This window comes from Protopterus annectens, chromosome 6.part0 (assembly GCF_019279795.1).
Source record: "Protopterus annectens isolate FY-2018-M chromosome 6.part0, PAN1.0, whole genome shotgun sequence".
Lineage (NCBI taxonomy): Eukaryota > Metazoa > Chordata > Ceratodontiformes > Protopteridae > Protopterus > Protopterus annectens.
The window spans coordinates 989537824-989550596 of NC_056737.1; the positions used below are offsets into that span (position 1 = coordinate 989537824).

Consider the following 12773-nt stretch of genomic DNA (forward strand, 5'->3'; position numbering starts at 1 on the left):
AGACCCCTCCTCCTCCTCTTCATTGGTCAGACATTTTTGTAATATGTTGTAAGATGCACAGTCTTCTCTTGTAAAAGAAAAAAATGCTTTTTACCCTTTTGCAGTTCGTAATATTTTATTGTAATACTTGGTAGGACAGCTGTAATAACAGGAGTATATCAGGTGTGAGATACTTTCCCTGTATACCTTACTTCTGTATACATAATGCCAAGGTCATGGTTTAAAAAAAACACTGCAATTGACAGGCAACGCATTGAGGTCTGCTTTGTACTCATCAAGGACTGCAGTAAATGCTGGCTGTCTTACAACCCTGATAAGGATAAAACAGATAATGAAAAATGAATTAATGCTTAAAACCAGTTAGCCTGTTCACCATCCATTTATGATTTACTACAAAAACAACAAATAACAAATCTAATCTAATGCAATAAAACTGCATTTGTGATTAACAGAACTAAATGCTTCATTTCGCTTTGTTTGTACTTAATTGGTAATGCACTGCAGAATGTTTTCTCCAAGGAACAAGTTTATTTAATTTTGTTAATGTAATTAACATAGTGCATTTTGAGGCTTTGCCATAATTCTCATTAATCTGGACTATAGACTGCATTACTTCCACTTTAGAAAAGCGTTTCCTTTTCTGTAATCTGAAACTAAAATTATGAAGTTTAGAAAGAAGAAGGCTTCTTGGTCATGTGATTATCTAACCAATTGCAGATTCTATTCCTTGTATCCATTTTATAATGCAGAAATGCAATATATAAAAAAAACTACAACCAAGTCAGTGTAAGGATGCATGTCTTTTCCTTTTAGACAGAAACTTGTCCGAGTGTAACTGCCTTCCAATCCCCATGCTCGTTTCCTGCTTTCCCTTGGCAGCAGTACAATCCCCATGCTCGTTTCCTGCTTTCCCTTGGCGGCAGTACAATCCCCATGCTCGTTTCCTGCTTTCCCTTGGCGGCAGTACAATCCCCATGCTCGTTTCCTGCTTTCCCTTGGCGGCAGTACCCCACTTTTCATTTTATCAGGGACCAGTGTAGAGGGAACCCTGCTTTCTCCTCTTCCTCCTTATCATTGGTTTGGTTTCCCTGGTTGTGTAACGTAGCATCCTCTGCTGTTAGGATGGGTCCTGATACACTAAGTGAGCTGATTTGTCATCCCTGTTTGAGTACCAAAGCACTGTGCCCCTCTTCTGGCTTACTAGGTTGGATATCTGTCATCCAGTAATTCTTTTCTGCATTTCTACATAAGAAAGTTTTATTGGATTTAATTAGAGGCCCTTTGTACCTCTGAAAAAAACAAATATTATTTCCATTATTTTATTCTGAGAAGTTATAACAACATAAACCACATGTAATCTGAGGTGTTTCATTGTACACTACTTTAACACATTCAACATTTTGTTCAGTTTATTTTATATTACTGAGACGAATTATTTACTTTTCACAATTCTGACTATTCAAATGCATTTCTTTTGTCTCTTTTTTTGATTCTGGTTCTTTTTTGTATTAAACTTGTGCTGTTATTGCATTAGATGTATTCATAGTACCAGGTGATTTTTTTATATATTCCTTTTATCTTTGTATTTATTCTGCTCCATCAGTCACCATGTTTAATTCATCTGCTTCACTAATGCTCTTATTTCTGTTACATTTGGCAACTCTAATTTATCCACCTTTTTCGGCTCTATTAGAAACCTACTCTGTAAGTGCATGATCTCTTGAGAGGTAATAGGGTAACCACAACTTACACCTTCATCAGGAGGTACAAGTTACGCTGATAGCAAATGAAGGTCCATATTATTTTGAGTGTTCCACCTTGTTCCAATATCATCCTGTGCAGCAGGTGCACCCCCCCACCCCCTGTCTTCCTCCTACTGAATTCTGTACCACCCTCTGAGTAAAAAAAAATGTTTCCCTAAAAAACACTTGAATATTCGATTTTCCAGATGCTTCTTGGTTATCTGCTTCTCACAATCTACTCTTCCTTCCCTCCACCTTCAACTTATCCTTCAATAATACAGTAATTAATTGTCAAGGTTCTGTGTTCCCTTGTTTCTTTGAAGTGTGCCATCCCAGACATTCAAACTTTGTTCATTCTGAACCCCCTTACCCATTTGAAGGATCATAATGGCCATATAATAATACTAATAATAATAATAACAACAACAACAACACAGTCATTGCTCTTAAAGTACTTTCCCAACCACACACAAACCTCAGTGGATTTTGTAGGAAAATATTCTAAAATGTATGTAGCAAATAGAGTCCTTGTTATTAGCAAACATTAGAATTTATAAGATTCTGGTTTATGATATGATAATGTATCTCACATTGACTTTTCATGCACTTGCAATAATTGTGCTAGTATATATGGTTCTATTCTTGGTCACGGCTAAAACATTTCCGCAGTTTTCATTCTGCTCTCTTAGTTACGAAGGGAAGAATGACTTTTTTGCTTCCTGTCAGCATCATGCTCTTCTCAATGCATTGCCTTGAGAAACGTACACAGTACTGAGATTGTCTTTACTAGGTACGTGTATAGTAGAAGAAAGATGGGTGATCCTGTTAGAACCACGTTTCCCTACTGCGGTGCATAATAACATTTGGTGAGGCTTGGACCCATATCATTTCACTGAGGCCATTGTCAAGGAAGTGATAACACTGAAAAAAATTTTTTGTGAAAAACTCAGAAAACAAAAAAGACTGTTTTTGCAGGGGGGCAAACCCCTATATCCCCATGAAGGAGCTCCTACATGCTCCTTACTTAAACAGACTAACTCCGCACTTACATGACTATGGGGAAAGAGCAAACACCTGGCTAAAAAAAAAAAAAGAAACCTTTCTGTACCAAGTTTGCAGCACTCTTCTACAATAAAAACTAATTGTACAGTACACGTGTGTGTGTGTGTGTGTGTGTGTGTGTGTGTGTGTGTGTGTGTGTGTGTGTGTGTGTGTGTGTGTGTGTGTGTGTGTGTGTGTGTGTGTGTGTGTGTGTGTGTGTGTGTGTGTGTGTGTGTGTGTGTGTGTGTGTGTGTGTGTGTGTGTGTGAGACAGTGATATGGAAGAAAGGCCTAGAAATCCACTTCTCTTTCCTACTTGTATTAAATCTCCGAGGATGGTCGTAGCTATCTGCACTGGGCTTTAACTTCAGAGATATAAGAACAATATGATACATAAGAACAAAAGTTGGTTTATTATGTTTAAAAAATCTCTCCGCACTACTGCCGTAGCCCACAATACAATGATACAATGAAAGCATGAGCCCTCCCTTTACACTGATACTGTTTATGTGCACAATGCCTCTAATTAATTGTTCCTTTACCACTACTGTGACTTGCCTAGTTTACCAGTACAACTGATGAATGAAGGCTACAATCAACATGGCATATTACTGTCCCTCCTGAAGATTTTTATGTGCATTGTGTGTCTAATGTTTTCGCTGATGCATGTGTGTCTAATTTTTTTCACTGGTGCATGCTTGTCTGAATTTTTTCACTGATGCATGCATGGTTTGCTTGAAATGTGTGCAAATTCTTTCATTTATGAGTTGTTTAATATATTTATTATAGTAATCCTATTTGTTGTATTTTATTTTATTTATTAGTTAACTAGGTAAACCCAGTAGGCACAAGGCTCTTTTTATGGCTGCTCTAGGAGTGATGTCTGATTTACTAACTTACTCAAAGTGACAAAGTAGGCAAAGAAAGGATGAAGGAATCAAACCCGGACTAAAGTATGAAACTCAGTTTTCTGGCATTTGCGATTCTTGTTTATTTCAGCAAGTGGCCCTTACATAACCATTTCTAAACATTTTACCACATAATTTTTAATTTGCTACTTATGTCATGAATTCTGATATGGTTGGTGATTTCCTACACTTTTCTGATCTCATCCCTTCATATGGAATTTAAACATCGATGGTGCTATGGATCATAGGAGGGGAATGACTGTTTAACATTTTGAAAATGAGGTCTGATATTATTTACAAAATGTGGTATAGTGGTGTAGTTGTAAACACTTCTGCTTTTAGCAGGGTGGATTTTTGTAAGAAATTTGTTCTTTTGCACTGTGTCCAAGTAGATTTTCAAAGGCTTTCTTCACACATCTCAAAGACGCGCTGTCTTTGAACTAGAGTTTATTTATCTGCTGAAAAGTGTGTATACCATGTGTGAATAAGTCTGTGTGTATATCCTGATAAAACCTACAGTTCCATCTACAGTTAGGCTTCTTTGCATTGTGCCCAAGGAATGCTAGGATTTTCTTCTGCTCTTCTACAGCCCTAACCTGGACTAAACAGGAATCAGTGACTGAATTATTTATAATTGCAAAAGTTCTGAGTTTGTCTTTAATTTGGTTAAGTGTTTACTCATGACATTGCTAGATGTTCTTCGTGTTTCACTGTTGTAGTCAACACATTTGGGTTATCTGCTTGCAGTAGCCCTCAATCGGCCTGATTATCAAAGTCTTGGGTCCTGCATCAGTTGCTGTCTCATCTTCCATATAAAGCATGCAGCCGATGCCATTACATCAGTCTTTCTTGTCGTGCGATGCCCGAAGCAGAAGCAGTTCACAAGTGCCGGTCGGCTGACATCTGAAATTTTCATTTTCGAGTTTTAGAACCAAAGTCTTCAACTAAAGCCAAGTACCCCGTTGGGGAAACTTTTTCTTGCTCTAATCCGATGTCAGTAAAAGTCAATAATTGTATTTCTTGTGGAAAGAAAATACCTCACAAAGATTTTCATTCATACTGTATTCCTTGCCTAGTCCCTGACCACGACATACCTCGCTGTCGGTTTTGTGCCTTATTTAAGCAACAAACTGTTCATCATCGGTATATTTATGCATCTAAATATTTTGGTACTCGGTTCACTTATCCAGATATGTCTTCAGTAAGTCATCCGACTACCGACATTCCAAAAAAATACAAAGATAAAGACAGAGACAGGCCGCCTGGGTCCAAAGCTGCTGATGACGCTTGTCCTAAGCCAGTCGCCAGTTCACCGGTACTCAGTGAGGCACTTTCACAGCCCCTGATACCCGCTACTTCAGATTTGCAGGGCTCTACTGAGACCCATTCGGAATCTGGTATGCCGCAAGATGCTTCAACTGTGGGACCTGCGGATGTCTGTACCTTGGTTGGGTCCGGAGCCACTGTGCAGGCACCGGCTTCTAAGGATGTATTCAGGCCTACTGACTTGCATATTAAACCGATGCCATCTTCTTCTTTAAGGTCTAAAACTCGACCTATGCCTAGAAAACCGACACCCAGACCACATGGTCAGGCCTCTATACCTAAAAAACAGATGACAAGAATGGCTGAAGACCTTATTACTTTAATCAGGGGAAGCCAACCTTCCCCCTCTAAGAGACCTAGGACTGAATTTGCTTATGATACTTCTAACCAGGATTCTGAAATGTCTGTTTCCTCTGAGGACCAGGATTTACCCGTATCTACCTATGAGGATTCTGATGCTGAGGACTCTATTCCCTCTTCTTCCCCACCAGAGGATTTCTCTTTTGGTGAAACCCTGCATACTCTTAGGGAGCACTTTCGCTGGGAAAGCCAGGATTACTCTGATTCTAAACAGAGGCTTAGGGATTTCTTACTCCTGCCCCAACACAGGCCTTTAGCTATCCCCCCTGTACTGGACATTGTTGATGATGCCTTTTTGGAATGCAATTTGTCCCCTGACTCTTTACCTCCTGCTACCATAAAACCTGATAGATATTACAGGGTTCCTGACTCTCACAAGTTCCTTTTTAAAAATCCTACTGCGGATCCTGAGACCATTTCACAGGGACCCAAGGGCATCAAGGCTAATACTGCCAAAAATTCTACCCTCTCTGATAGAGACTCCAGGGCGCTGGATAGATGGGGTAAGAAAGTATACACTTCTACAACTTTGGCCAGTAAGGTCTTAAACTGCCAGTTTCATATGTTAAAGTATCAGCAGCAGATCATTGGATTGCTTCAACAGAAAATGATGTTGATTCCTGACTGTGCTGAAAATAAGAATTTACAGGATTTAATGCATTCTGCTGAACATGTTGGAAAGCATACTTTGCAATGTGGTTTTGATTCACTAGAGGCATCTTACAGGGCTGCTGTCACTGGGTCTGTACTTAGAAGGCATGCTTGGCTTAAGGAGCAATCTTTGCCAGATCATGTTAAAGCTAAATTGCTGGATGCTCCCTTAAATCAGGGCCACCTGTTTGGCAACAAAGCAGAAGAAGTTCTTAAAAAGATGGAGGAAAAAGCTAATTCTATGCAAACTGTTAAAGATTTCTTACAAGTACAACCTCCAAGATTTAGTAGGCATTGTCCCTCTAAGAATTGGTCTTTTCCTGCCTCTTCCAGGCCCTCTCAGTCCAAACTCAGAACCAGCAGAACACCCAAACTTCATTCCCAGGGTATGCACAGGACTAAACAGTGGGGGAGCTTCCACTTCCAAATCAGGGAGTAGTAAGACTCCCCCTATGGTAAACTGTCTCAATGACTTATCTTTAAAACTTCCAAGCACTTCTCAACTGACTGCTCCTTTAGGGGGAAAGATTGCTTTGCAGGCCAAAAACTGGGAACTCATTACCCAGGACAAATAAGTTTTAAATATAGTTTCCCAAGGATACAGATTCCACTTCCACACGTTACCAACCCCAAACAGTTGGCCAGATCTACTCCCAAATCAGTGGGCAAAGGCTCAAAAGCAAGTACTCTCTCTGTTAAGCATAAAGGCTATTCAAACTGTACCAGAAGAGGAAAACGGACAAGGTTTCTACTCAAGACTTTACCTGGTACCCAGAAAAGACAACTCCTGGTGTCCTATCCCGGACCTTTCTATATTAAACACCTTTTTGGTGATTCCAAAATTCAAAATGCTAACTCTTCACCAGTTACTTCCTGTGCTAGGCAAATATGCTTGGTTGGCAACACTGGATTTAAAGGAAGCCTACCTGCACATCCCAATCAGAGAATCTTGCAGAAGATACCTACGCTTCAAAGCAGGCTACATGCACTATCAGTTCTCTGCACTGCCCTTTGGCTTATCTACTGCCCCCAGGGTATTCTCAAAGTGCCTAGCTCCAGTCATTGCATTTTGCAGGCAAAGAAATATTAAAATATAACCAATACCTGGATAATTGTCTAATTCAGGCAGAAAGCCAGGACATACTTTTAAATCATCTGGCATTTGTACAAAAGGTGCTAACTTGTCTGGGGTACACCATAAACGAAAATAAATCACATCTGGTACCCTGTCAACAAATTATATTCCTGGGAGCAAGCTTGAACACAACTTCCCAGATGGCTTTCCTCATGCCAGAGAAACAAATTACAAATTCATTTGACAACTTACTTCAAACTAATGGCCACAAAAACACTGCTATCTGCAAGGCAAATACTGCAAGCCTTGGGGTTCATGGCCTCCTGCATTCTACTAATTCCATATGCAAGACTGCATATGAGTAAACTACAACGGTATCTAAAATGCCTACGGTGTCAGCATTCTCACGATCTAGAAGCAATGATCCCTATCATACCTTGCCTGCAGCTAGAATTCCTTTGGTGGGCAGAGGTCTGCCACCAAAACAAGGGACTACAATTCACTCTACCCCCTGCCGCCCAAACCCTAACAACAGATGCATCAGACTATGTATGGGGGGCTCACCTGGCAGGGAAGTGCATTCAGGGCAAATAGAACCCAAGTCAAATGCACCTACGTATCAATCAAAAAGAAATGTTAGCTGTACAGAATGCTCTGACAGCCTTCAAGGACCACATTCTTCCAAGACAGTTAATGGTAAGGATGGACAACACCACTGTTATGTGGTACATAAACAAGCAGGGGAATACCCATTCTTACCCCCTCTGCAGACTAGCCATGGCTCTGTGGAACATTGCCTTGAGCTACCAAGTGCATCTATAGGCTCAATTCCTACCATGAAAACTAAATACACTGGCAGATGAACTCAGCAGAAATCTCATGGACCCACACGAGTGTAAACTGGAACCAACGATTTTCAACATGTTGATAAACAAATGTGGGTGCCCTGATATAGACATGTTTGCCTCCCCCCTGAACTACCAATTGGAAAAATTCTGCACAAGGACTCCCCACAAACAAGCTTGGAAAGTGGATGCTATGTCCTTCAGCTGAAAAAATCTATCAGTTTATGCCTTTCCTCCTCTGCCTCTCCTCTCCAAAGTACTACTAAAGATCAAAGAGGACAAACCAAGGATGATACTGATTGCACCAGACTGGCCATGCCAACACGGGTACCCCCTCTTGCGCAGTTTGTCACTGCTGGCTCCATGACACCTGCCTAAGACCCCTACCCTGCTGTCACAGCAAGAGAGCCAGATTCTGCACCCTCAGCTTCAAACCCTGACCCTGGCAGCCTGGCTAATTTCCTAATCTCTCCATTACCATCCCTCATCAAACAAGTGTTGGATGTAATTTTGGAGACAAGGAGGCCTAGTACTAGAAAGTCTTATGCTGAAAAATGGAAAAGATTCTGTGCCTGGAACCACACTCAAGGGATGGGCACAGCAGCGCCCAGTTTACCTCAGATTCTTCAATACTTAACTGAGATGTTTCACAAGGGCCTTTCTTTTTCCTCCATCAAAATTCATGCCTCAGCCATTTCACCTCATTACAACACAGAACCACCTATCTTCTTTCATCCAATGCTCAAGCAGTTCCTCAGAGAGGCCAAAAACTTAAGACCACCCAGGAGAGCCCCAACTCCAGCCTGGGACCTTAGCTTTGTATTGGAAAAACTCACTCTTCCTCCTTTTGAACCAGCTGCAAGTGCAGAGTTAAAATTCCTTTCTTGGAAAACAGCTTTCCTTTTAGCAATTACTTCAGCAAGAAAGGTATCTGAACTACAGGCCCTTATGGAAGTGGAGCCTTTCATCATATTTCATGCGGACAGGGTGTCCCTCAGGACCAATCCATCCTTCATGATCAAGGTAGTATCCAGTGTGGCTCTTAATCAGTCCATTCATTTGCCAATCTTCTTCCCTAATCCACAGAACAAAGGGGAACGCATACTGCACTCCTTAGATGTGCACAGACAGCTTAGATTTTATTTGGACAGGACTAAACCTCAAAGGAAATCTGAACAACTGCTGGTGGCATTTGCTGCAGGAGCAGAGGGGAAGGCTATTTCAAAGCAAACCATTTTTAAATGGATAGGCCATTGCATTCATCCCTGCTATAAGTACCATGGAAAACCTATCCCACAGGGGATTAGACCCCATTCAACCAGGGCTGCATCTACTTCTACAGCCTTTCTCAGAGGTGTAACTACCAGGGCCATCCTAGAAGCTGCTACCTGGAGTTCTGTACATACCTTCACCAAGCATTACCATTTACCAATTTTCTCTAAATCCAGAGCTGGCTTTGCCACTGCAGTCTTGCAGGGCCTTATAGCTGGTCCTAAAGCTATCTAAATGCCTCCTCCCATCCTTAGCTTTGGGAATCTACCCAAATGTGATGACTGCAACAGTGAAACACGACGAACATAGTACAGTTGTGTACACTTACCTTAAATGTAGATGTTCAAGTGTATTCACTGTTGCAGCTCTGGCTACCCTCCCTCCAGCCCCCTGACTTATTTTGGCTATACCTCTACTCTCCTTTACTATGCTTAAAAGCTTTTTGGTGTAGTTGCTTTTTGTTTGGAGGTGTAATCTTGTGTATATATATATATATATATATATATATATATATATATATATATATATATATATTTGCTTCCCATTGGGGGGCACCTGACATCTGGGGCAAGAAAAACTGATGTAATGGCATGGGCTGCATGCTTTATACCCCTGACTACCTGACGTCATGGAAAATGAGACTGGAACTGACGCAGGACGCAAGACTTTGATAATCAGGCCGAATGAGGGCTACTGCAAGCAGATAACTCAAATGTGATGACTTCAACAGTGAATACACTCGAACATTTACATTTATGGTAAGGGGACACAACTGTACTTTTTCAGTGTTAGGGCCCAGATTTTCAACATGATGACTGTAGGAGCTAGCTTCATTAAGCTTGTTAGTGTTTATGTCCAGTCTTGAAACAAAAGCTGTTGTGTTTTCCAGTTGTAAAATCACTCTTTGGGAAGGATTTTTGCAATGACCATCTGAGGATGTGTAAGATAGTACTCTAATGTTAATTATTCTCGACTTGTTCAAAAATCATTGACATTTGCCAGAATTCTAAGAATATTTTTATTTTGTCCAAAATGTTCTCATAACACATCTCATTGTGAATAGTCTGCCCTCATACCTATAATTTAATTTATTAACATGGTAAATGAACTATATTCATTCTCAATCCTGTGTTGGTCCCAGGCAGACTACAAAGGCAGGAGTAAATATAATATAAATATGGATAGTGGCGGTGCAGATAATGAGTGGAAGAAAACTGAAGTACTTATAAAAAGCTACAGACATGGAGACAACATGTGAATGCCACACAGGTAATGACCAGAGGAAAGGCTTGAATTCCAGACACCAGAGCTTATACCTCAGATGTGTCTTCACACTGCACAGGAAACCATTGTGAAATCCAAGCAGAAATATTTTTTTATCAAAACAAAAATTTCTGTTCCACTGTTCAAAATTACCTTTATAGCAAAATGTAAACATTTTCAGTATTACTGTGTACAGAGATGTTCATTAAAAGCATATGTGAAAATCTGTTTGAAACCATACTAGGAACTGCTAAAATTATAAACTCATAAACACTATTATTTATGAATTATATAAATATTGTAATTGCAGTTTCTTTCTGTATAACAGTAAAGTGCAGTTGTGCAAGTAAATGTACCATAGCAGTAGATATTCAAATGAATAATGCTGCAGTAGCTTTAGCTATATGGGTTATATCCTACCAAGGGTATAACAGCCAGCCAACTTACAAAGCTTCAGGACACCATTCATATACAATTGTCATGCAGCTCAAGCTGAACTGACTGAAAGACAAGTCTGGCCACAAAGTCTTTCAGAGCTTTCCTGCCAGCAGATAGAGAGGGTGCCTGAACCCTGAAAGGACAATGCTAGGAACAACAAAAAATAAATTTCCACGCAAAAAGAGAAAGGGAATGAAGACAGGGAGCAGCTACTTCAGCAGTAATCATTTGAACATTTACTATTATAGTAAGTTCAACTTATACAACTGTACTATGTTCTTCATATTGATCACTGCTGCAGTAGTCATAACTATATGGGTACATTACCGTAGCTAACCATATTTGGGAGATGGAAGGAGAAAGGTCCAGAAGCCCCTGGAGAATGGCCCTGGCAAAGCATGATCTAGACCTAGAGAAGGAATTAAGCTTATAGTGCTTTGTAAAAGTATGTACAGAGGACCAAGTAGCAGCTTCTAGAATACTTCTAGAGTCCAACCCTTTCCAAAAAGCTAAAGATGACGCCAAGGCCCAGGTAGAGTGGGCCTAGACCCTGCCTGGAATAGTTTTGTTGTAGTGAGTGTAACAAAAGGCAATAGCCTTAGACAACCATTGAAAATAGTCTGTTTTGACACAGGTTGTCTATTTGCTCTTACCTTCCCAAGAAATGAGCAGTTGATCTGAAGAGCTGAGAGATTTATTTCTGTGTCACAGTACGAGTCGTTTATAAATATTCAAGGTATGGAGTGTCCTTTCTCACTCATTTTTAGGTTCAGGAAAGAAAACGGGGAGATAAATAATATGCCTTAAAGGGAACTCACATACCACATTAGGCATAAAAGAAGTATTAGTTCTCAAAGAAACCCTATCCCTGTAGAAAATGAGATAGGGCTGACTCACCATAACAGCTTGCAACTCATATACCCTTCTTGGAGAGGTCGATGCAATAAGTAAAACTGTTTTCCATGTTAAGAACCTCAAGCCAGGCAGATTAGCTGGTTCAAACAGATCAAGTGTTAGCTTCTCTAATACAAAATTATGATCCCAGGGAGGGGCCACCAGTTTTCCATGAGGCCTCTTATGCAAAACCCCTTTCAATAACATTTTGACATGAAACTGCATTGAAAGAGGAGGATCCATGGGCAGGCATGCTAAAATGGCTGCTAAATGAACCTTGATAGAGGAATAAGAAAGGCCATAGGATTGTAACTCACAAAAATATTGTAAAACCGGAGAAGAAGTAATCCCAAATGGGTGTTAATTATGTTGTTGGCACAAACTAGAAAACCTTTTTCATTTGCTAATATATGATTTTCTAGTACCAGGCTTTCTTGCATCTATTAGTATCTGCTGCACATCCTCAGAAAACAGGTGCCTAAAAGGAATTAAGACCCTATCATCCAGGCAGTCAGCTGAAGATGATAGATGTCAGGGTGTATCAAACACCCTGGTCTTGTGTGAGTAGAACCAGTCTGTGAGGAAGTGTATGGTAATTGACCCTGGCCATTTCCAAAAGAGGGAGGAGCCATGGTTGCCTGTGTCAGAAGGGAGTCACCCCAATGATCTTGGGGGAACTTCTACTGAATATTCAGGAGTATCCTGGATATTAGTGGAAAGGCATACAGGATCATTCCTGTCCAAAGAAAAGAAAAGGCATCTATCCAACAGGCCTTCTTACATGGTGTCCTGGAACAGAATTTTGACAAGTTGATTCTTCACTTGAGGAATTCCCCACAGATGGATCTAGGGTCAAATCTTGGAAGACCCCCTGATCTAGTTTCCATTTGTGAGGATCCGCTATGGTTCTGCTCAGCTTGTCTGCCACACAGTTTCGCGCTAATGCCTGTATAGTGAGA

At 40.5% G+C, this 12773-nt stretch overlaps 1 protein-coding gene across 1 annotated transcript in view; it reads left to right on the forward strand.

The window, feature by feature from the left end:
* Positions 1-12773, forward strand: part of LTBP2 (latent transforming growth factor beta binding protein 2) — a 3457946-nt gene that overhangs the window by 2648980 nt on the left and 796193 nt on the right. The gene's annotated exons all lie outside the window — the stretch shown is intronic.